We start from the raw sequence: 25,373 nt of genomic DNA, 5'->3' as shown, positions 1-25,373 counted from the left end.
AAAATTAATGACTGGTAAATCCTCACAATTCCTATAATTCCAGAGAACTTTTGAGGACCCACTGTCGCGCCATCTAAACGCTGTAGAATATGCCTTAGAATATACCATAAAAACTGCAAAATGTGAGACCCTTGCGGGGGATAAAGATGAAAATTATTTCAAAAATCATGAATAGTGTAGTCAATCTAGTCATTATCCAACTTTTGTCATTTAGTTCGATTTCATTGGGCAACTTAGTGTTAGGTCGTCAAAAATTAGTTAGTGCAAAGGTATTTACATTCATTAACTTCTTAAACTAATAGGCTTTACAAATGAATGACTATATCAGATTCTCTTCCGGTCTATCTTTACTTCCGTTATACCACTACATCCACTATACAGGAACCTTCCTGTATTCTGAAAACCATTCCAGTAATGTAAGCCACACCTGGCTATACAATACACTTGAAATATATCAATAGCCACACTAGGCTATAATACCTCCTGAACATACAAACAACTTCAGCCACATCTGGCTCATTTCCGTCATCAACTAAACACACATATAAACAATCACCTAGTTACCCTTTTTATTTTCTAAACCTAATTACGTTCTTCTTTTGTTTACACTATCTATATACTAACCGTTAGCACTTTTCACTCCCAACATCTTCCTTGGTATCACCTAAAAACGAACTGCACCACCAGACTCCCAACATCCTCCCGGGTACACATAAAAATGAAATGCGCCGACTGAAAAAGCCTAACCTAACATCCTTCCGTGCATTACCGAAAAAAATAAAGTCTTATTTAATCATAACAAAAGATGATAACCAAGTTCACAATCAAGATTTTTTGTGTTACTATCCCTCATTAGATTTCTTTCTTCTTCTTTTTCTCTCCAATCTTCTCAACCGTTGTTCCATTTCCAAAATCTTGTTAGTCATCGCCTGCATTTCCTGATCCCTAGACATAAACTCCATAAACATACACTGTAACACTTCCTGCTTTGGGTTCAAGCTTTCCGCCTCTTTCTTCTCATTTGGTTTACACTGTCTGGTATTTTGAGCTTTTTGTCCTCTTTCCCTTTGTCTATATATTCTAGATCTGTCAGCCTTATTTAAGTTTCTGCTACTGACTCCTCCATTTTCTGCCCTAATAAACCTTCCTACGGCATGGTCTGCTGCTATTTTTGAATTTGGTGAACCATTTTCTCTTGTTTGACTACATTCTTGACTGTCTTCAGCCGATTGTAGAAACATTGTTCCTATATTTAAAACCTGATTAGCTTCATCCATTCTTTTAAATTCTAAACCTTCTGTTCTAACATCAGCTGTTTTAGTATTTTCACTTCTTGACTTGCTGTTACTTTCTAGGAAGTCTTCCACTTTCAAATATTTCTTTTCTGTCCGTCCAGATCTTAATATGCAAGCTCTTGCAAAATGGTGTAACCCAGTGCAGCTGAAACAACACTTTCCATAAGCTGGACACTGTCCTGTTATATGTGATTTCCTACATCTTTTGCACCTAATTGGACCTTCGTTTGTCTGACTCGGAGAGCGAAATGACGACGAATCTTTAGTTCGTTGATTCAACCCTCTTGGCTTACCTAGGCCCCTCAATGTGTAGCTAAGTTGATTTTGATTAGCTTTCAACTCCGTAATTTCTGACTGTAATTGACAAATTATTAGGTCCCGTTTCCTGAACTCGTTCAGCAGCCATACATAAAGCTCTTTTTGACTTCGACTTTTCATTTGCTGTAACATATCTTTAGCCGTAGATTCTTTGCCGTTCGACTGCGCCATTTGTTAGGTCGTCAAAAATTAGTTAGTGCAAAGGTATTTACATTCATTAACTTCTTAAACTAATAGGCTTTACAAATGAATGACTATATCAGATTCTCTTCCGGTCTATCTTTACTTCCGTTATACCACTACATCCACTATACAGGAACCTTCCTGTATTCTGAAAACCATTCCAGTAATGTAAGCCACACCTGGCTATACAATACACTTGAAATATATCAATAGCCACACTAGGCTATAATACCTCCTGAACATACAAACAACTTCAGCCACATCTGGCTCATTTCCGTCATCAACTAAACACACATATAAACAATCACCTAGTTACCCTTTTTATTTTCTAAACCTAATTACGTTCTTCTTTTGTTTACACTATCTATATACTAACCGTTAGCACTTTTCACTCCCAACATCTTCCTTGGTATCACCTAAAAACGAACTGCACCACCAGACTCCCAACATCCTCCCGGGTACACATAAAAATGAAATGCGCCGACTGAAAAAGCCTAACCTAACACTTAGAAAAGTTAATATTTTCAAAAAAAAATCAAATTTTCATAAAAATTGCAAAATTTTGAGGCCCTTGCGGGGAATGAAGATGAAGAATAAAAATTATGAAATAAAAAATCACGAATGTTATAATATTCAATATACAACTTTTGACACCTAGTGCTATTTAATTGGACAACTTTTGATTTTTTTCAATCCACCCTAATGAAGAGCTTATAGAAACAATACCGGTACCTAACCTTCGTGATAGATCAAGTGAAAAATGAACATTGTTTTGTCATACGATAAATGTCTGTCTTTCCCACAGTCTCCATTACCACCTTTGCCTCACAGAACTCTAAAACGTAATAGTAACTGTCATTATACTACAATACAGACCTACCTGTATCCAAGAATTGTTTGAAGGCAGACAAAATGGGCATTCAACGATCACTACCTGGCTTCCCAAGACCACGCCCTTCTTTCAGGTACCAAACCTATAAAATGTTCAAATATTAATTTTAAATGCTTACGAACATTTGTAGAATTTATATTTCCATACATAAAATATATTTTTAAGAAAAGCAATGGTATTTTATGTTTAGCAACGATACTTGCTAGAGCTTCTTATAATCAAAAAATCCCTGCCAGTTTTACTTGCATCGAGTACATCGTTAAAATATTTCTTTTTTCCCTTCGGCATTCACAATCATTATGATGAATATATGCTATACTCTAAGTTCAATGTTATAAATGATTGGTGAAATGGAGAATTGCATTTCAAGTCCCATCAAAGTCGAGACTTCTCACACCATTTTCTATATTTCATTTAGTTTATTAGAAGTCCTCCAGATGACAGAGAAGGAAAATATTCCTCCATATAGCTATAAAACGATTACATGCTCTCAATTCTCAGTGATAAGAACTACTTTCTTAACCTTTCACAAGTCGCTGGAAACTTAGTTTTAAATTTTAATTTATATTTTATATTCGAAAATGTAAAAATAATATTGTGATAGTCGTAATTTTATTCCTATCCTTAGAATTTATTTCTGGTTAAACCTTATTTTCATTTTAGTGGTATAAGTTTGCGAAACATCAGAAGTACAGAACTGAGTTTACTTGTAAACAATGGTATCTAAAGAATTGGATCATGATGTAAACACACTATTATATAATCATGTCAGTGAATTCCTCTTATGCTCTGATGACATTCTCACTTACATAATTAGAACTCATTACGGAAAGCTGGCACAGACATATTTCTTACTTTCTAAATGCCGAAATTCGTTCTGGAACTTCTGGAACCCGGACTCGCAATACTTTTATTATTGCACGTAGCTTTACGTTATGTCCACGAGCTTTTAGATTACGAGCTTTTACATTAGCAATCTCAGCAAAGATCCTGATATAAAATATTAAATTATTTTAAAGACAGTTCAGTTCAGTCCAGCGGTACTCAGAAAATAAACAACGCAATGGTACTGCATCTATTTCCGTTGTCATCATGGACATAACTTAAAGTTCTGAACTCTTCGTTTACCAGACTTCAGTTTTAAACAACATTCATTTCTAGTTTAATACAGCCGAAACGGAGGGTGTTCGGCACAATCGTTACAGAACTAGTAAAATATTATTGCCCATCAGTACTTCGTCTCCGAGGTAATAATCCACCACCAATCAAGACTATATTGGGGTTGGAGCTAAATAATAATTAAAAGTAAGGAATTGGAATATTCATCCTCATCAGAACTTATTAGGTATGTGTCAGAGAAATCCGTTTGTGCTAGGCTTTCTCAGTGCTTAAGACAATTCACTAACAGACACTTAAATTCACACTCTAAATTCAACTCTTTTAAAATTATTTTAAGTTTGATTTATGAGATTTCAGTGTTGTACCTCTCGCAAACACCTCAAAGAATCTAGAAATAACTTTCATATATCAGCAATATAGGTATATTCACAAATTTAACCGATAGTCTTGTTCTTCGTGAATTCGTTAGTGCATTCTTAATTACTGTTTACCGAAGTTAGTTCGCATTTGTTTCATTCTTGGGTATTCAAGAGTTTTAGTAAACCCTACACTTGTCCTTTATTTACACTGAACCTTCATTTGCACCGTTGCCCCTCAGGTTATTTTTGTATTGAATAACAAAAACATAAATTAGTTTGTCTTGGGCTTTAACACATATAGACGCCCTTTATATAATTGTTATGTAATGTATGTATATTATGCGATCTTGAATGTGGGGTATTTCCTATCCTGTACTAGAATGATGCAATAATTCGAAATTTAAACAAGTTATTTTATAACATTAGCATTGATCGAACATGTGGTCTAATACTAATGATACAAACATTAGAACATCGAAATTACCCAATAGATTATGAGAGAGGCTGGGATAGTATGTATTTTATCTCAGGTTTACTGGTTAAGTAGTTTTATAAATTGATTTACTTGATAATCATGTTTTGAGAATGAGTTTCCACAAAATTTTATTGAACTTATTATGTATGTCCATTCTTACAAGAAAGAGCACAATTCTCCTTCTTATGAGTTGAACTAGTCAAATGATTTGGGGAACTAATCATCATACTTTAAAAAACTTTATTTAATTTCAAGTATAATAAGCATTATTATACATTTAACACGTTCTAACATTATGTCATGACAGCTTTTTTCATTATCTTCTTTGGATTTCTAAACTGTGCTATAGACCCTATGAGCGCCGTAATTTCTAAGCAGTTACCGTATGAGCATTTGACATGGGAGAGCTGAGTTCGATCCTTGATGGGAGTCCAGGTGGTTCTGATCCCACGTTAAACTATAGATCTACGTCTTATACAGCCTTGCTGCTAAAAGGGACGCTAAGCTCAAAATCAAATCAAACCAAACCAAACTGTTCTATGCATACACGTTCGTCCGTCCGTCCAGCCATCTGCTGACACATATCACAACAAGAGCAACAAGAGAGCTCCTTCATGGCTATGTTTAGTGTACGTGTCATGGGCGCGGAAGATCTCGGTTCAACTCCCAGCGGGAGTTTATGTAGTTCGGATCCCATGTTAAGCTGTAGATAACATGCAATTATCTATTTGGAAAGCATTATTATTTTATTTTTCTCGGAGACAAGACTCTCAAATTATTTTATGAGGATGTAGTCTATAAGAATTTTAATAGATCGATTTTGTTAATTCGTTCGTGTATCGACAGGTAGACGTTTCAGAAACAGCGAAAATCTGTCTTTTTTTTAAGCGGCTCAAGTGTAGGTTCCCTCTTAGCTCTTATCACTATAATGAAACAGAAGATGATTAGATATGATCAGCTCCGGTTACAATACTTGTATCCCTATAGCAAAAACGGTAAGGAATAGTAAGGGTTTAGGATTAAAAAAAATCATTGCTCCCAGAATAGGAGGCTCTATCTCTTCCCTCACACTTAAAGGAGTAGATTAAACTATTCACAGTTTTGCTATTGCATATCCATAGAGCAAAATCGGTTAAAAAAAAAAAAAAAAAGTTTCTGACATGGATTCAGAGTTCGAAAAAAATGTTTTATCTCCAATATTTTCTCTGTATTGAGTCCGATATGCTACCTTTAAACACTTTTAACTTTAAAGTTGTATGCGAATACTTTGGAAGTCCATCTTATTTATTAGGATCATGCAAGTGGGCCTTACAAAATTGAAATGTTATGATATGTCCATTACTCCACATGATAATAATTGAACGAAAACTATTCTTTTTTTAAATATTCATTTCTTTGCAATACATAGGCGAAGTGATTATCTCGGCCGAATTTTTAATGGAGTCAATCTTGACGAATTATGGTGACTTTACCGTGGGCTAATCATATGATATATTGCATACATGGAAATATGTGTCGCGATTAGAACTTTTATGTTAAACGATAAATATTTTTCTTGAGTGTAAATTATTTCTGGTTTAAAAAGATATACACAATTTAATGGTGCTTGCTTTAATGGTTAACACATTTGTCTCTTAATGATACTAGTAGAATTCCCGTTTTTCTCATGGGAAGAAAAAGTTTTAGGGAAATATTTGAAATGAATATTATATTTTTTATTGATATTTGAATACATTTTGATGTAAGTTCGAGTGCAGTAAAGTTACGTATACTTTTTCTTTTCTTCCTTCAAGGACTACATCCCATATTATTTTCTGAATGAGGTGCAAGGAAAACTTTTATACAAAATTCAAGTTTCCACACTTAATACTTTGGGAAATCCCTTGATGAATGAATCACTGAGTGAGATGTAGACTTATTATTTTGTGAAAACCGTAAATAAGTAGCCAAGTGTGCACTCGTTCATTAAACGTCGAACTTAATAGCATCTTGCTTTGTTGCTAGCATTCCGTCGCATAACCTATGCAAACCTAACTTTAAACGTTACTAGTCATTGTAAAATTTAAGAACTGAGGTTGACCATTTTCGCTATTATAGATACTAATTAAATTAGGAGTATAATTTCTCACTTTCCTTAGATCCAATATGTGCAAAATTCAATTACTTTTTCGTCTAAACTTGGTTTCTCGAAGTCAGTGACAAAGACACTTTATACTAGTTCAACCGAACTAATCCAATTTGAATCAATCTTGGCATAGTGATAAATCCTGCCTTCCTTTAAAAACTTGTGAAATTGCATTATGGTATGGAGACCTTTCATTCTATGTTATATATAAAAATCAAATTAAGGATGAATTTTTAAAAGAATATGTGTAGGTTTCACTAGTATAGTTTTCGCCGGCTTGATTTAAATCTTATTGGTACTTTTTGGATAACGAGTATAATTTTGAACACTGCATTGTGTAACATTAAGATTCTTTTATGCATTACATTCTTAATGATTTATTTTTAGGAAACCGTCACCAAGTAGTACTAATCACGCAATTTAGCTTTTAGCTTTCACATCCATATGACTGATAACAACTAGACTATGTAAATTTCTAGATAATTGATGTTTGTAAATAATAATAATAATAATAATAATAATAATAATAATAATAATAATAATAATAATAATAATATGCGATTATTATTTTGTTCATTTGCCACATGCAAAAGTTTCTCTTCCTTGTCGTTTTTTCAGCATAATATATCTGAATGTTTATCTTAGAAGTCGAAATAATGTATATTGGAAGATAATGGATATTTCTCTTCCAGTCAAATTGAATTATTGGGTAGAATACAGAGCCGGATTTAGCTGTGATGAGGCCCTAAACTATTGAAGGTAATCGGACCTTTTATATGTTTAGCTATCCTTTGTCAACTGATATTTAGGAAGCAGACTAGCAGGAAGGGCCCCATTAGATATATCATAGAAGCATCTGCTGTATGTAGATTTTATTTCTTTTCGTGGCCCGGCGAGATTTTGGGCCGCGAGGTTTCGGGTGGCAAGGTTTTGGTCCGCGAGGTTCTGGCCACGAGGTTTTGTACGTAAACCTATAATATTTCTCAATATTATAGACTCAAATAAATATTATTATTAAAATATATTAAACAAAATAATGCATTGTACAGACACCGATTTTATATCCATGTTTGCACTTCCTTTTGTTTCAGGCATAACAGGATATATAGTGTGGACACCATGATGAAAGTATGGAATAAATGCTAATTGTGTTAAGAACAAAACGGAGAAAATTATATTCTAGAAACAATGTAAAGTGGTAAGTGGATTCAAATAGTATGAATAACATTTACTATGTTTAAATAGCACAACTTTAATGTTATTAGCTTCATGATTACGTATCGTTGTATTCATACTATGAAAATGCATCACAAAAAGTAATGCAATAAGTGTCACTGCATTAAGTGTGGGGATTATTTTAGAAAAATGCATTATTGTAGAAATTAGAACTGCTAGTGTATATATATATATATATATATATATATATATATATATATATATATATATATATATATATATATATCATAGCGTAATAGTATAAATATTAGTACGGAATTACGTTTTCAACATAGTTTGCACCGAAAATATTAGTGATCCTGACGCTAGATGAAATAACAAGAAATTATAATTTATTTTATTTTGTATATCCAAAACCATCATAGTTTTATGTATTTTATATAGAAAAGTCTGCCGTAGCCAGAATGCATAAATACGGCTAATCATACCCTACAATAAGATAGAACTTGTAGAAAACACTTTTTTATTATTTCTTTCTCTAAGATGGAAAATAAAGTTTGATCATTATCCAAAATACATCAAATATTGATCATATAGATAATATTACTTTCAAGTTATAAATGTGACCGAATTTGAGGACATTGAAGATACAAAAATACTTCCATACTTTAGATAAATAAGCAAAACATGTTCTGAGTTGACTTTGAGTTTAACGTCACTTTCAGCAGCTAGGCTTATAAGACATAGAATCCGCTTACTGATTAACGTGGAATCTGAAACACATGAGCTCTTGCTGGAAATCGAACCCAGGTCTCTCACGCCAAAGGCGCGTACGCCAACCACTTAGCCATGAAGGAGCTCCAAAACAGTATTTTGATATGATTGATTTTATATATGCATCAATAGTATTTTTTTCTATTTTAGAGAAGGTGTCCTTCATTACAATATTCATTCTTTAATGCAACGAGTAGATTATCTAAGCCAAGGGTGGCCAACCATTTTAGGTTTGAGGTTCATTTCAGAAATCGCTGGTTGTCAATAGCCCGCTTCGGCACAAACCACAGCCGATTACCTCAAATAACTTGCTGGTCAACCCCTGATTTTTCCTTACAGTTTCTTGGTGCTGCTACTAATGTACAGAGCCTATTCAAAAATTGTATCACTTCCAACTTCTTAGTTTCCTACTTAAAGCATTCAAATCTTAGATGATTAAGCACCAATAAGTTTATTTACTCTTTCTAGATATCACCAAAATCGGAAAGGTCCTCAAAATAATCCAAGTTATTGCTTTTTCTGTATACATCAACTTACAATTAAATTTAATGCAAGTTTAATACTTTATTTACATCATCTAATAAAACTCAAGTCCTGCTTTCTGAGGTTAATAGTAAATACTGGGCTTATACGATATTTGTATAACGTTATTCGATGAAATCTTGATTTCTTCCAAAATAAATTTATCAAAGTTGATAGATTCTTTAACAAATTTCGAAACCTAGCCTATTCGCTTTCTTGTAACAGAAAATGGCAATTTTCCCCATTTTCTTATCACTATAATACCTTCGATTCTAAATATATTTTCTATAAAGCAATTGATTTATTACACTGGAACACATACTTTTTTAAAGTTTTTAAATTCACCAAAATACTTTTCCTACTTTGTTTTAGAAATGCGTTTTAACGCAACCCGCAAATAAATTGTTCAACATGGAGACATTAGTAAATCGCTGCCTAAGACACCAAACGCACAATTACACGTTATTTCGTGAAATTAAGTTCTTATTCTCTAAATGACTTCTCTAAAACCACTCATGTAAGTTGTCTAAATTACATTCTGGTACCCGCAAACACTAGATGTCTCCCACTCGACAATAATTATTTTACTGTTTGCACCAAAGCTGCATATAAAGTTCCCAAGGTAGCGATATTGTAAATCAGTTTCTAGTAACGTAAAACCCAATTTTTAACTGTCTCTTCAATCCATTTCAGACGTCATTTAAATTATTTGTCATTTAGTTGCATTTGAATGATGTTTAAAATCTATTTGTTAAATAAAGAATTGTAATATCCTCTCTGATAAAATTAGTTCTCTTTCTTCTTGCATCTATGAGATTTCTTAAATATAACGAAATGAGTTGAAAATGAGTTTTCCTAAAGTTAAATTAAATTAAATTATTCTTATAGTAAATATAAAAGCAAATTTATAACGCAGAATTGCATATTTTAGTGTGTAGAATACTCAGACTTGCTGATGCTTAAATGGGACAATAATTTTACATTTCAATCACATACAAATTTAAAATTAATTACAATTGATTTTGTTAATGATGTTAGTGATGCGTTTTTTTTTTTAGAAAATAGCCTTATTGCAGAAGAATTTACGATTTTCCAATTCTGTCTTTCAAACGGCAATAAAAATAGAAATATTTGTTATAATGGAGCAAAATATATTTGGATATTTTAACGAATTTAAACGTTTCGTAACTTTAATATGCCCATGAGACTATTGAATTTTCTGTTCATTCTAGACCTAGAGACCATACTAATTTCTGTACAGAGAAAAAAGCCTACATTTCAACATTTCTTTTTAAGTTCCACATACATTAATTTCTACTTCCGAAAAGAAAAGTATTTTACTACAAAGTGAACACGAAAAATTGCTATTTTGTCGGAAATGGCCTTGGTGATTTTGGTATATTTTTTAAATCAATGTTTCTACAATATGATTTAAGTCATTTCCCGTGGAAAAAGTCCGAATGGGATAGTTTGGTGGGTGGGTGTTTTGTTTCTCGGGCTATCATGTTAGGACCAATTTAATAAACGTAGTTTATATTTAACAAGAATATATTTTGTTAATAGTCGTACAGACTCGTACATAAGACATGCAAATTAAAAGAACCTGTGAGGTTAATTTAAGAGTAAGAGAGTGGACGGGTCGGACGATTGTACGATGTTTTATGTATCAAAAATGACTGAGATGATTTTGCCCTATTTTTGAAAATAAATATTTAAATATCCAACAGTATGACGAAGATTTTTTGCTTGGAAGGAGCCTAGGTATAGCTTATGAGCATTAGTGAGTGAGTTAAGTAGACTGTTCTCTGCAACGTAAAATACATGATTTTGCTGTTATTCAATTATAAATAGTCCTTAGAACCACCAAAAATTCTAACAAAACGTCGAAATTTAGAAAGCATAAATTGATATTTGTTGTACTTTTTTCTGAAAAATTTCCCCAAATAGTATCTACTATGAGATTTTTGTTTATATTTTATAAAAAAAAGGAACTGTAGTTCATTATCAACCTTACAATGTAGCATAATATATGTTTCTCTTGTACTTTGAACCGACGATATTCTCGCAAGTGTCTCTAATGATTTTCCTGTTGGTTCGTAAATAGTTATTATTAAATCTAGAATACGATATAATCTGTTTGTTTCTGTAGAATCAAAAGAGTATGGTTTATTAATATGAATTCTCTTCTGATGAAATTCTTCAATGAATCAGTTATTATATTTTATTAACGTTTTCACATCTCGGTAATAACACAGTATAGCATGAACTTTATTATCTACAAATCAAAATTCTACAAATACCTAAAATCAAGTTAAGTTATCGCCTACACTTATCAAAATATATTAATTTACTTATGGTATAAATTTAAGGAATGGAAGTGAAGAAGTCAACTGCTATACCCCAGTCCTTTATTAAATTTGTTCCTCGTAAAATAAATGAAAACAAATATTTATTTTCAACCTGTGTTTTCAAAGACGACGACAGATTCAACTTGTATTCTTATTAACTTCAACTCGCAATTCATCAATTTATTTTTGACATGCTGATTTTGTTATGTAGATAGTCAAAATACACACTTCATGGATCATTGTGTAGTAATACTTTATATATGTACTAACGTGTGGAACGAGAAATTGTGGATTTTTTCTGATAAATTTTCAAGTAAATTGATCTCTTATAAGTGTAGGCGGAGATTACTTATTTTTTTTTAAGTAATTGTAGGATTTTGATTTATAGATAACAAAGTTCAGAGAGCAATATCTCATACATATTAAAGAGGGATAGCTGCCATTTTGCCGCTAATATTTTGGAGAAAGACAATATACTTAGCTAAATAAATTTTACCTAGCACTATACTAAATTTTCTTACTTTCTTCCTTATATTAAACCGAGTCATGCTACAGCTATTATTATATTCATTTATGAAGTATGTTCAAAATTATAATAAGATTTTCCCGAAAACAGAGACAAAATCTCACTCGCAAAAGTGAAGTATCCCTTGTGAATTTTTCAGGAGTAACTGCTTAGGCCACATTATACGATTGTAAATCAATTTATATTTACTTATTATATATTAACAAAATCGCCTGAGCAGCTCCTAAAAAAATCATCCGCAGAAAACTCACCTCCAAGAGTAAAATTTTCCTTGTGGACTTCTTTTTAAATATAGGAAGCATGCCTTATTACGCATTATTGAATTATTGAAAAATTTTAATCTGCAATAAGAACAAAACTGCCTGTGCCGTATTTGAGAAAATCATCCCGGCAAGCTAGACATTTACTATCCAGCGAGCTGCCTTTATTTTGGGGAAAAGGGAGAAAATTCTTAAAATCCTCCCAAAGAATCATATAAAAATCCTGCGTTTAAGGTTTAATCCAAATACGCTAAATGAGAAAACCTTTAGACAAATGTTAATATATTTGGACGAACGGATAAATTAACAGACCGAGAGACATAAAAAACACATTCTAGCGAAGGAGATAGGAGAGAAGAAAGTATGGTCATTGTGAAAAATATCAAATTCAAGATTTCAACGAATTTCCACGTTTCGTATCCTTACAAGCCGCAAACGTGATTCTTGGATGCCAGTTTGTTCGTTCGTCTCGATATAAAAGTGTTCACTCGCCTAAACGCCATGCCATGCAACGTATCTGCATCAAATTTTTAACTTAATGTTTTAATAAAATGTCGAGAGGGAATTGGAATTTTCTTCCGATACTTCCAAAAATAACGATAGTTTACTGAAGGGTGAAAATAAAAATAATGCGATTTTCTCAAAAACAGCTCTAATTACTTTGTTTATAATTCAGACATTAATATTTAATTAGAAATCCCATATTGCAGTGTAAATTGTTTGTCTGAGAAAAATCGAAAAGAAATTAAATCTTTTGGGTGATTTTGCTTAGGCAATTTTTCTCACTTAGATGATTTTATTCATATTTCATAAATAAGGGTTTCATTAGACACTTTACGGTATGACATAACTCAGTTGTCCTGAAAAATTTCATAAGGAATAGTTTACTTTAGTGGTAAGATATTTCCGGACGATTTTCTCAAAAACGACTCAGACGATTTTGTTCATATTTCTTAAATAATTGTCCGTTTAGGAACCTGACAATATGGCATAAATTATTTGATCGAAAAAATATGACAATTCACAAGTAGCTTACTTTGAAGGGGTGAGATTTTCCTGTCGATTCTCTCAAAAACAATTTATACAATTTTGTTCATGTTTCAGAAATAAATATTTCAGCATATAGTCTAATATCCTCACAATGTGCTATAGCTCATTTATCCTGAAAATAACCACATGGAGTAGTTTACTTTTGGCTGTCTTTATTTTTTATTTATTTATTTTTTATTTTTCAAAAAAAAGGACTGGGATGATTTTCTTAATATTTCGTAACTAAATATTTCATTAATAAAATATAAAGTCTCGTAAAATACTTATGTAAATACCAACAAGGAATAGTTTACTTTCAGGAAATGAGTTTTCCTCGGGTCAAGTTTTCCGTAAACGCCTTATAATATTATTTATTTCACGCAAATAAATATAACAGTATAAGCTGTAGTATAACGTGATTTAGTTTAAGAAATTGGAGCGAGAAATTTAGTCTTTTTTTTTTTTTTTTTTTTTTTTTTGCATAAAAGGATGATGAAACCAATAAAGTGTGATAAAATTTTGGATTTTTTTTTCACGTTTACCATATTTTCTCCTCTCATATAATCGTTCCAAGAAACAAAAATTACTGAAGACTGAACTAAATTTTCTCGTTGCAACTTCTTAAACTAAATCATGTTGTTCATTTATTAATACAACATTTTCTACTGAAATACAAATAAAAATGTAAGAGTTCTCGGAAAATTTTGCTTGAGGAAAATTCACCCCCAAAAATAAACTATCACTCGCAGATTTTTCATAAGAAAATCACTTATGGCATACGAAATATTAAGAGTCATCAATGAAATATTTGAATATAAAATATTAACAAAACCGAATGAGTCATATTACTGAAAATTTTAAAAGAAAAAAAAACTTCCGAGACTAAACCACAATTACTGCAAATTTTCATGAAAGCGATTTACGCAGTATTATAGCATTCTTAACAAAAATATTTATTTATGAAATATGATTAAAAGAAGCACAGGAATCGTTACTGAAAATCATCTGAAAGGAATATTTTCGTAAGATGTACGTAATTTACCCAATGCTACAGAGTTACTAATTAAATTTTTATTTATGGAATACGAACAAATTCGAATGAGTAGTTTTTTTTTTTAATTGTCGGAAAAGAAATTCAACCCCACTGTAATCTCTCTCTTATGGAGTTTTTTATAACAAATAGACCCCTAAATTATCCTGTATCGTAATGAAATATTTTATTTATAAAATGTTACGAAACATTTATTTCCTGAGTCGCTTTTGCAAAAAATAGTTCAAAAATACTTATGCTCGAGAGTAAACTACCCCTTGTGGATTTTGTTTTTCTTAGGACGAATGAGCTATGCCATATTGTCAAGTTATTGCTGAAGTATGAGTTTTTGAAATAGGAACAAATTCACTTGAGTCGGTTTAGAAAAAATCATGCGGAAAGAACTCACCCTCAAGTATAAACTACCCTAAGAGATATTTTAAGGAGAAATGGGTTATGCCTAATTATTGGATTGAAATATGAACTAGATTGCCTGAACCACTTTTGAGAAAGTCGTCCGAAAAAACTCACCCCAAGAATGAACTATCCTTTTTCAGATTTTTTAGGACTAATAAATTATGCAACACTAGGCCCGTTTCCACGGGGGTTTAGAGAGGACCGGGCTCCCAAAATTTTTGCTAGCCTTTAAAATTTTCACGGTAGGCTTGCAAATAAATTATAATATGGTGATGAACTAGAATATGGTTGGGTTGGGCCCCTCTAAGTTCCACCTTTACTTTTTGGGCTGGCTATTGGTCTGTGCTACATTGTCAGATTATTAAGTAAATACACATTTATGAAATATGGGTAATATTATCTGAGATATTCTTGAGAAAATCATGCGAACACAACATATCCCAAAGAATAATCTACCTCTCGTAGATTTTTTTCCCACAAAAATGATTTATACCATAGTATAGGGTTGTTACTGAAATATTCATATATGTCATCGTTAGATCTGCTAGAAAAAAAAAATCGTTTGAACCAGTGTTGCCACACTTAGTACAATTATACCAAATTCAGCCCTTTTTGTCATTCATCGGCCCGTTGGTACCACGATGGCATTTTCAGCACCTTTTGTGAAAAAGTTGGTACAATCCGCGGCAAAAAAACCTGCAACATGAGGATGTAAGTTTATTGTGAAATTACGCCTAACAGCACAGGGAATGAACATAACGTCTGAGTGGAACGAATCACGCCAGGATAAACCTCGGCATCCTCCCCTGCACACTTAGTTTGGACCAAAAGACTTCGTCATTTCACAATAAACTTATATGCTCATGTTGCAGGTTTTTTGCCGCGTATTGTACAATTCTACCCAATTCAGCACCATTTAACAAATACTTGTCACATTTTCAAAACTGTCATTAAGACTTTTCCTATTTCTCAGGTTACTCATACTGTGTGTTGGAGAATAAGGTGCAATAATTTATATTTTAATATTTTATTATAATGTATTGTTTACACACGAACTCGGAGATTATTGGTTATTTCCTCATTTTATATGTTTTTCATATATGGCAATAATACCGTTTGGTTTATTGGTCACTTTGAAATTGAGGTGCGTTTGATTTCCTTACAATATATACCGAAAATGGTAACTGTTTCTCCTTAAAATTTGTTCCTTTGTTATGCTCCCGAGAAAAAGTTTCATCTACTTCCAAGGTTGTTCGAGATCCTCCTATTTGGAGGTTTTTAAATAGTAATTTTTAAAAAGAGTACTTCTTGATTTGGACTCTTGGAATATGGAGGGGGGAGTGTTCTAGAACTTTACCTCTTTTTGTTTCGTGTTATAGAACCATATATTACTACTGGTATAAAATAATGAATTCAGCCCTTTTTGTTTCAATTTGGTACTATTTTTCAGCCCACTCCAGAGCTAGGACTGTGGCAACTCTCGTTTGAACTGTTTTCCTGAAAATGACATATTTTTGTGTTCACAATTCTCTAAACTGCCCTTCAGCAGGAAGAAAATTTTAAAAAATCTTCCTAGAGAAGCTTATGGAAAAGTTCATCGTCATGTCAATTCTTTTTTTTTTTTTTTTTTTTTTTTTTTTTTTTTTTTTTTAATTTAGTGCGTGTACAAGTATGTTGAACGATATGGCCTCTAGGTGCACATTCATCTTTTCTCGATCACCATAGCTTTCTCTCTTTTGTCTTTGCTCGAAACTTAAAAATAGTAAAACTTAAATCTCATTCGTATTTCTGAAGTCTAGTATACTCGCTAGAGATAAAAATGTTCCCACTATTCGATGTTGCAGTTAACATTACAAGTAATATATTATTAACCATTACAAATATACTGTACGTGTCATTGCTAGGAATGTGTGTGTGTCACTTACGAGAAGACACAATAGTTAACAGCGTATTACACGTATTATTTAATACATAGAATCTGCAAAAATATAAAAGTCTACTCTTGGAATAAACAGCATAATTTCTTGCACCATGAAAGTACTTTTCTTCTTGGAAGTTATGAATCAGAATTTACGCTTAAGCATGTTACTTTTATTGGGCTTGATATGGTCTAACGACTGGCATATGAGTTATTTTTCTAAAAATATTTTAATTAAATGAAAATTAAACTTTCGGAGCGAATCATAATTTTAGTTAATATGTCATTAACTATAATATACACTGTCCTCTTCTAGTGTTATAATAAGCTTCATGGTTATACTTCAATATTAGTTTCATTGTAATAGATGGCTCAAAAATCATTCAGTGTCAATTTTTACGTTTACAAAATAGGTAATTACTTTCTTTCTCAATCTTTTTGGAAACTAGTTGTGAACTTTTGTATTCACTCTTATAGTTTTGTTGCACAGAGTGACATCTTTTGGTTTACTGTGTGTTTTATCTTTCTACGCTTCTTTTCGTCTAATAACACTAATGTGTGTATTTAAGTAAACGAAAAATGAAGGAAGTAGAGACGTTTTGTGAAACCTACATCATATTTTGCCTTAAAGGAATTTAGTAAATTAGTACTGCATCGAAGGTATATTCGACAGGAATAAGTACATAAAGTTAAGTTTTAGATGCGTTTCCTTTGAAGATACTTTCTAGCTGTGAAAGTTTCTCTATATGTGAAAGAAGGGAAGTACTGAGAAAGTGACTGTAAACACTCAGACGTAACACACAAGCTAGAAACTTGCATAGGATTTGCAACGTAAGGTACCACCAAGGAAGGATTTTTGGAAATATGATAGGGAAAGGAGGAGGAATGGAGATGGCAATTATTATAGTAAAATGTCCATAACTCCAAATATCTTAAAGGTAGAGATATGAAATTTTGTATATGTATTTCCCATTTAAAATAATTATACACGTTTTTCTCTCCCGAGAAGAGAAGTAAAAAGATGGAAGTACATTGGTGATGATTGCAACTGTTATAACAAGATGACCATATCTCGAAATCTTTTAAGGATAGACACATGAAATTTTGTATTCAGACTTTTCATTTAAAACAAAAAGACAAGTTTCTACGCTTTTAGATATTTCCCCTACTAGGAAAGAAAAAAGACTGGAAAGGAAAAAGGATATGGTTTTGCAGTTGTTAAAATAAAATGGTCATAACTCGAATTCCCTTAATTATAGAGACATGAAATTTGGTATATAGATTTTTCATTTAAAAAAAAAAAAACGTTAAACACATATTTCAGTGTTTTCTGATATTTCCTTTAGAAGGGAACGAAAGTGTCTGAGTATAAATAGCTTACAATTGTTACAACCTATAAAGTCTCAATCCGTGCATTTGGCTAATTTAGTATAAACAGTCACGTTAATCTCAGCAATAAATAGTCATATTAATCTCAGTAATACTCACACTAATCTCAATAATAAGTCATGCTAATCTGAGTAATAAAATCACGCTAATCTCAGTTATAAAGTCAAGCTAATATATGTCGCTACGTGCGCTAACTCTTGCCAGTATAGCAAATTCGTTGAAATTGCGTAAATATGGTGTGGAATTTGGGTCGGTTAGTACGCAAACTAAACAGAAATATGTAATATTATATATAAACAATAAACAATTACAGCTTTTAATTAAGCACTGTAATGCACAGCGGTCTGAAAAATTACTACGAGGTATTGACTTAAAGACGTTTCTTGTTTGGGATTGAGAAGAAATAAGTAATACAACTCAAATTCCGATAAACCTTATTGTAAAATCAGGACTCCTGTGACTGTCAGTCACGCGCTTGATAGTTCACAATCAGGCCAATAGTTGTCAGTAGTTGCGTTACATGACTCCAAAAGATATCGCTAATGTGAAGTTAATTTGGAGATGAATCGAATGCTTGGGAGAAAATAGTTATAGTAAATGGTGGAAGTGAAGTATTGCTATTTCGTCCATTAAAATGTTTAGTCCTATAAAAAAAAAAGGTTCTTCAAACTGCTTAATTATATTTTCAACTTGTTAAATAATATCACCTAAACATATCGGTCAATATCCATTTAGAATGTAAGATGGCTGATCTAGATAAGTACTCTAAATCGACAATTAAGTTAGCAACATTCCCTGCTCAAAATTGACTAGCAAATGGTAAACAAATTCAAAATACTTGAGGGAAGTAACAAAACTATGTGTTGAAAAATATTATTATTTGTTTTGAATTTATTTCATCTTGTAAATGTGATAAGCACAGACATTTTTGTAGATTTAAATTTATTAATTAAATAATGTGCATCCATCTTATCTGGCTTCAATAGTTTAGTCATTACTCTGGCCACAGAGACGGCGTAACCGTCTACGGCCCGCCCGTCGCACGACGGGAATGAAAAGCTTTATGTTATGTTATGTTATGTTAAATTTAAGTGAAAATCTTTTCTCAAACAGACTCAGCGAGGAGAGAAGAAAATATAGTAGGCCCTACTTTTGAAATGTACCTAAATTATATTCCTACTTTATAAGTAATTTAGAAACCAAAGGAATCAAATTAGTTCAGACTCAGCATAGGCTCAATAATTTTACGTAAAATCCTATAACACGTAATAGTACATTATGTGTCAGCGTTATTTTAATATATTTTTTTTTTTCAATTTTATAACACTAATTTCATATGAATCTTCAATATTCTTATGGCTCTTCGCTAACTCACCATTTTCGAAAAAGAATTTTAGTGAATCACTTATATAGAAAATTAAGAAATCTTGAAAGTGAACCAGAAGAAAATAAAAAAATGTTGAAAGTGAGCCAGAAGAAAATAAAAACATGTTGAAAGTGAGCTAGAAGGAAATTAAAAGTATTAAAGGTGAGCCTGAAGAAAATTTTTAAAAAATATTGCAAGTGAGCCAAAAGAAAATAAAAAGTGTTGAAAGCGAGCCAGAAGAAAATAAAAAATATTGAAAGTGAACCAAAAGAAAATAAAAAATGTTGAAAGTGAGACTTAAAAAAATATAAAAAATGTTGAAAGTGAGCCAGAAGAAAATTAAGAATGTTGAAAGTGAGTCAAAAGAAGATAAAAAAATGTTGAAAGTGAGTCAGAAGAAAATTAAAGTGTTGGAAGTGAGCGAGAAGAAAAATGTTGAAAGTGAACAAGAAGAAAATAAAAAATGTTGAAAGTGAGCCAGAAGAAAATAAAAAATGTTGAAAGTGAGCCAGAAGAAAATAAAAATGTTGAAAGTGACCAGAAGAAATTGAAAAATATTGAAACTGAGCCAGAAGAAATTGAAAAATATTGAAAGTGAGACAAGAAATTGAAAAATGTTGTGAGCCAGAAAAAATTGAAAAATATTGAAAGTCAGCAAGAAGATAATAAAAAATGTTGAAAGTCAGACTCGATTCCTAACTTTTCCTTATATAACAGAAATTTGGTATACATTTATGAGGTCATAAGTATTGGTCACCCAAATTTATACACTATAGAAAACTCTTGAAAGGAATTATTAGTTCACATCAAATAGTTTCGTAGTTACTATCTTGCTCAATTTCCACATTTTATGTTCTTCCTTGCCTTTACTTTATACAATAAAATTTTAAAGAAAAAACTTAAGATTAGGAAAGAACTTTATTACCTGTCATTTCTGAATATGTATTGGATTGTTTAAATTCATACATCGCTTAACAAATCCATTTCTAATATTAAGCCTTTGAAAAGCGTGTTGAAATAGGTTAGCAAACTTTTGTGCCGATATTTTATATATGGCATATCTAATTTACATTATGCTCTGATTACGTCAATACTCTTATGAGTGTGGGTGTTATTTCATTTTTAATGATTGAGTAGCATATTTTCTAAACATAACATTTCCATTTCCACTTCCATTTTATTTTCGAAATACACCTTTAACAGTTTCTGAATCTTTCGCATAAGCTCTTTGGATTATGCAACAAGAGTTTATGCAAGTCGGAAGATTCTGTGGTACAAACTACAATGTAAAGTTAATAGTTTCTATCAAAAGCGAATATATCCACCTCATTCATTATCAATTTAAAATATAGGAAATTGCAATATTTCCCCCGTAGTATTGTCAATTACTGAGTGCTGCATATTTTTATTTCCTAAACATTTGTAGACGAATGTAAAAATGACCTAATAAACAGACTTACCAGGATAACCACCGTTCTCAAATATAATTTAGCCTCTAAAAAATTGTCTCAATTTTTTACAATTAGTTTATTATAGCTACACAATGAAACGTTTTCGTTTTTAGTACGTCCGTTATTCCGCATGATAACTCTGAATGGATGCGAATTTCTTAATTTTGTTTATTCAATATATAGCTAGAGCGATTACCTCAACCGAGTTTGTTAATAAAGTCAATCCATTAACGCATTAACGGATAACGACAATTTTAACAGTTGTTATTTATATCTACCAGTGGAGGATCTACAAGGTAAAAACTGAGAGGGCAACCAGAATCCAGAATGTAATAGGAATATCATGGGTTTACTGTAAACTTTCAAAAATATATAAATAATTACTTAAATTATTTTTGTCATTCAAAATCGTTCGGCCCCGGGATAGATCCACGACTGTCTCATACAAGGAAATAATTATCATGATCCTTTCAAGTGTACCTAGGTATTTAGTATTAGGACACAATTGTTCCTATAAGATATGTCAAATTATTTAGCACTTTTGTAGTAATATATTGATAATATTTTATAATAAAGAATCATATAGTTTATCTCATGTTAATAAATGAACAATACGTATGTTTATTATTTAATCGTAAGTTTTTTTTTTTTTTTTTTTATAAAAGACTGATGATGATCGTGTTGTAGCAATATTATTATTCCTGGCTATTAACGTACCTAGTACAATTAGGTAAAAAAAAAAAAAGTTCTTAAAGAAAATAAGAGCATCAAAGCAAGTCTAAGAAGAAAGTCAACTTCTATAATGCATGTACTGGCGTATCTACTATTTAATAAGAAACATACAACGTGAGTATGAGTACCTACTAAATTTTATCCCTGCATATAGAAGTAAAAATTACGGGCCACCGAACTAACCTTTCTGGCTTTAATTTCTTAAACTAAATCATGGTTAAGCTGCAGTTATTATTGAGACACTTATTTGTGAAATATGTGCCAAATGAATAGGCCTTTGAGGGAAACTTCGTGTGGAGAACATTCACTCCCAACAATAAATACTCCTGTAATTTTCTTCATGAGAAATGACTTGTGCCGTACATTAGATTTGTTAATGAAATATTTGTTTATGAAATATCAACGTATGCATCACATGCATTAAAGAGTTGTTTTCGAGACAAGTATAAAATAGTACTAAGACTACAACTACAAATAAGAAAACACTCACTCCCAAGAGTAAGTCGCTGATTGATGCACAACTGTTAATGAACTACAGTATAATATTTATTTATAAAATATGAGCAAAATTACGCACCTTTTCTGAAGTTTTAGATAAGAAGTTTAATATACCACGCTATCAGGCTATTAATGAGGCGTTTATTTACGAAACATGAACAAAATTTCCTGAATCAGTTTTGAGAAAATCGTCCGAAAAAAGCCCACTCCCTCGGAAAGCAAACCACCCCTTCTGAATTCCCCACATAGAAATTATTTGAGCACAGCATCAGAGGCGGCCCTACCCTGGGGCCGGAGGGCCTAGACGCCCAGCTTTTTGAGTGACTAACATAATTGAAGCTATTTTCATGTATTTTTGAAAGTTTATAGTAAACTCATGATACATCTACCAAAATTTCCTGTCATTCACAATATTTCTAGGACTCTGACTTTTTAAATGATTTTATAATTTTTGAATAGTATCTAAAACCTTGATTTATTAAGTGTAATACACTTTTTCCAATAAAAGTAGTTTCGACTCAAGACTATAAAACTGTAAATATTTAGTGTAATTACTTTAAATGAAGAAATTAGCTTAAAAGTATATCTTAAGATGCTTCCTAGGTCCACTTCTACTTGACTGAATTTTGATGAGTAACTTAAGGACAATGAAGAAACATAAAAAATATGGAAGGTAAGTAATATAGTACTTACGAAACGCTATTATATGAACTAGTAATTGTGTTTATGACCTGTATAGTGTATAAATTAAGGAACCCAACAAACATCGTCATAAATAGTACACCCAATTTCTGATCTACAAGAAAAATTTAGGAAACATTATTTTTTAAAATAGCATTTTATAAATATTACCTGGCTTACTTTTTGACATTTTTTAATATCTTTCTTTATCTATCACTTGTTCATTAAACTCAAAAAAGAGCCTAGCGTTTAGCGAGAGCTTAGCCAAGGGCCTAACGTTTTCAAATAAATATGGTTATTAATCATAATTATATTGATTAATGCTTTAGATAGGGTCGTGGCATATAAACACAGCTGATAGTTCCGTTGAATAATAGTGTAGTATATAAACATAACACCTAAATGGAGAGGACAGGTGTAGTATATGGGCTTAATTTGCTTTTAATTTCTTAAAAAGTCAATCAACAATCTATCACAGGTATTGATGGGTTTTAAGCCGTCCACATGTCTTGCCTCCCTGAAGAAAGAGTGATAAAAGTTTCTAAATGGTTAAAATAATAATATGATATAATTTTTTCTTTAAGTTTAATACATGTTAAAATATACTAAATATAGTCCCAATGCATATTATCTGATTCATGTGAAAAATAAAACTGTACTATACAAGCAATTTGTACGTATCGTATTAGTTCATTTTTAACTGACAGAACGTTTCAAGTTTGTGCAAACGTAGACCAGTTTCTTATTTTAAAAAAACAATAATAAATCACAATTATTTCAATACCTCTTTACTTTGTCCCCAATACTTCTTTGACTTCACAAAATTAAATATTAAACGTTTGGTCTTATTAAGAAAATTCTCATTCTTTGAGACATTGTTAATTCATAAGCTGGCCAGCTCTCTACGTTGCTTTTTGACTTAGGTAATCCGCAGGTTCAAGAAAATTCGTCAGCTTTCTTTATCATAGGCCACATTCTGCTCTATTTTCAAGCTAATCATTTCTTTCTGAAAAGATGGTGTAATGCAAAAGAAGTCGTTACATTTATATTGACATTACTGCAAATACATCATGTACACAATGCATACACAATATTTTTACACTGTCTTTCTATATTCAAAATAGTTTCGTAAATATATTTATCCCAAACTAATGGGCCATTAGAACACCCTGGCCAGCTTTGAAATCCTTGATTTAATTACACGGACCGAATTATGTAATTTTCTTCATTCATTGGACTTTTCCTCTCATCCTCGGAAATCCTTCATATTTCGAAAACCCTAAACTTAATTTCATTTCTCAATGATGTACACTCATGTCCAAAATTATTCTCGCATGTCTATAAATATGTTGTTGTAGGAATATAATTTGATAACGAATTCACCCGGTATTTCTTATAATGTTAGTACGTGTATAATCGGCAAAGACGAGTATGTGACAAATTTCATGTTAAAAGAGCAGTAAATAAGAAAAATAAAACGAAAATAAAACTTTATTGTCTATTTACCAACATTTTGTTTTACTCATTCTAATTTTCGTATTTATAATTCTTTTCCTATGAAATTTACCACAAATATACATTTTCCGATTATACGCATAGTATCAATATTAAAAGTACCCTGCAAAATCATTATCAAATTATATTATTATTATAGATATGCGACAATCATTTTGGACATGAGTGTACATATACGTAGTTACTGATCAACATTTGCAGGTGGAAATAATCGGAAGTTTTTATTTGTATCAGTAACAAACAGCCATGTTCATCTTTTAATATACTTATTTTTTATTTTATTTTTATTTTTATTTATTTATTTGTTTGTTTGTTTGTTTTGACTACGAATAGGAACTGCATTTCCTTACAAAATGTGTTCTTTATTTTGCCGTATTTATGTTGGATAAAAGTCTAAAAAGAAAACGAAAAATATGGCGAATGAAGCAGATTTTTGACATTTTTATTATTTCTTTCCTCATCCCTCTCTTCTAGACTCGTCTTTGCTTAAAGTACTTAAGAAAGAAAAGAATTTGAAGTTTTGTACATAAATTTAAAGAAATTCGGAACAAATATTAGCGTTAATAATGCAAGAATTGAGCGTTTTAAAAGTCCCACTTATTTTGCAATTATAACGTTTGTAATTGACTTCCAGGTCATCTTACAAAAATGAATTTAACGTGGAATGAAATTTTCTATGACTAAAACTAAGATTTTGTACAAAATGCTTCTGTGGAGACATTTGTGTAGATATACCACTATGGTGTATTTTTACATTGTTTTTTTTTTAAACTTTTTACCGTATTTCCTCTAAAATATTGGCAAATGTGTAGAAGAAATAATAAGGTAGCTTATCCTAATAGTGAATAGCTAACGTGTCAGTAGCCATCCTCGGTAGTGCAGTGGCTAGCGCGTGCACCTATAGTGCACATGATTCTGGATTCGATTACCGGTGGGAGAACACAAAAAACTTTATTTCACAATCATTTACTTGCA

The 25,373-nt window shown here is 31.5% G+C and overlaps 1 protein-coding gene and 1 long non-coding RNA gene across 28 annotated transcripts in view; one reads left to right on the top strand and one right to left on the bottom strand.

The window, feature by feature from the left end:
- Positions 1 to 25,373, top strand: part of LOC145664324 (uncharacterized) — a 1,583,153-nt gene that overhangs the window by 166,806 nt on the left and 1,390,974 nt on the right. For all 25 annotated transcript variants that reach the window (XM_081730946.1, XM_081730945.1, XM_081730944.1 and 22 more), the window contains exon 5: positions 7,858 to 7,964. The gene's annotated coding sequence lies outside the window, so the exon portion shown is untranslated. The remainder of the gene's footprint in view (positions 1 to 7,857; positions 7,965 to 25,373) is intronic.
- LOC145664335 (uncharacterized) overlaps positions 1 to 25,373 on the bottom strand; it is a 580,590-nt gene that overhangs the window by 383,199 nt on the left and 172,018 nt on the right. For all 3 annotated transcript variants that reach the window (XR_014127379.1, XR_014127377.1, XR_014127378.1), the window contains exon 3: positions 2,677 to 2,770. This is a non-coding gene — a long non-coding RNA (uncharacterized LOC145664335). The remainder of the gene's footprint in view (positions 1 to 2,676; positions 2,771 to 25,373) is intronic.

Source organism: Thermobia domestica, chromosome 11 (genome assembly GCF_964235325.1).
Source record: "Thermobia domestica chromosome 11, izTheDome1.hap1.1, whole genome shotgun sequence".
Classification (NCBI taxonomy): Eukaryota; Metazoa; Arthropoda; class Insecta; order Zygentoma; family Lepismatidae; genus Thermobia; species Thermobia domestica.
Note: the sequence above shows the minus strand (reverse complement) of the source record. Positions and strands in the feature narration are given on the sequence as shown.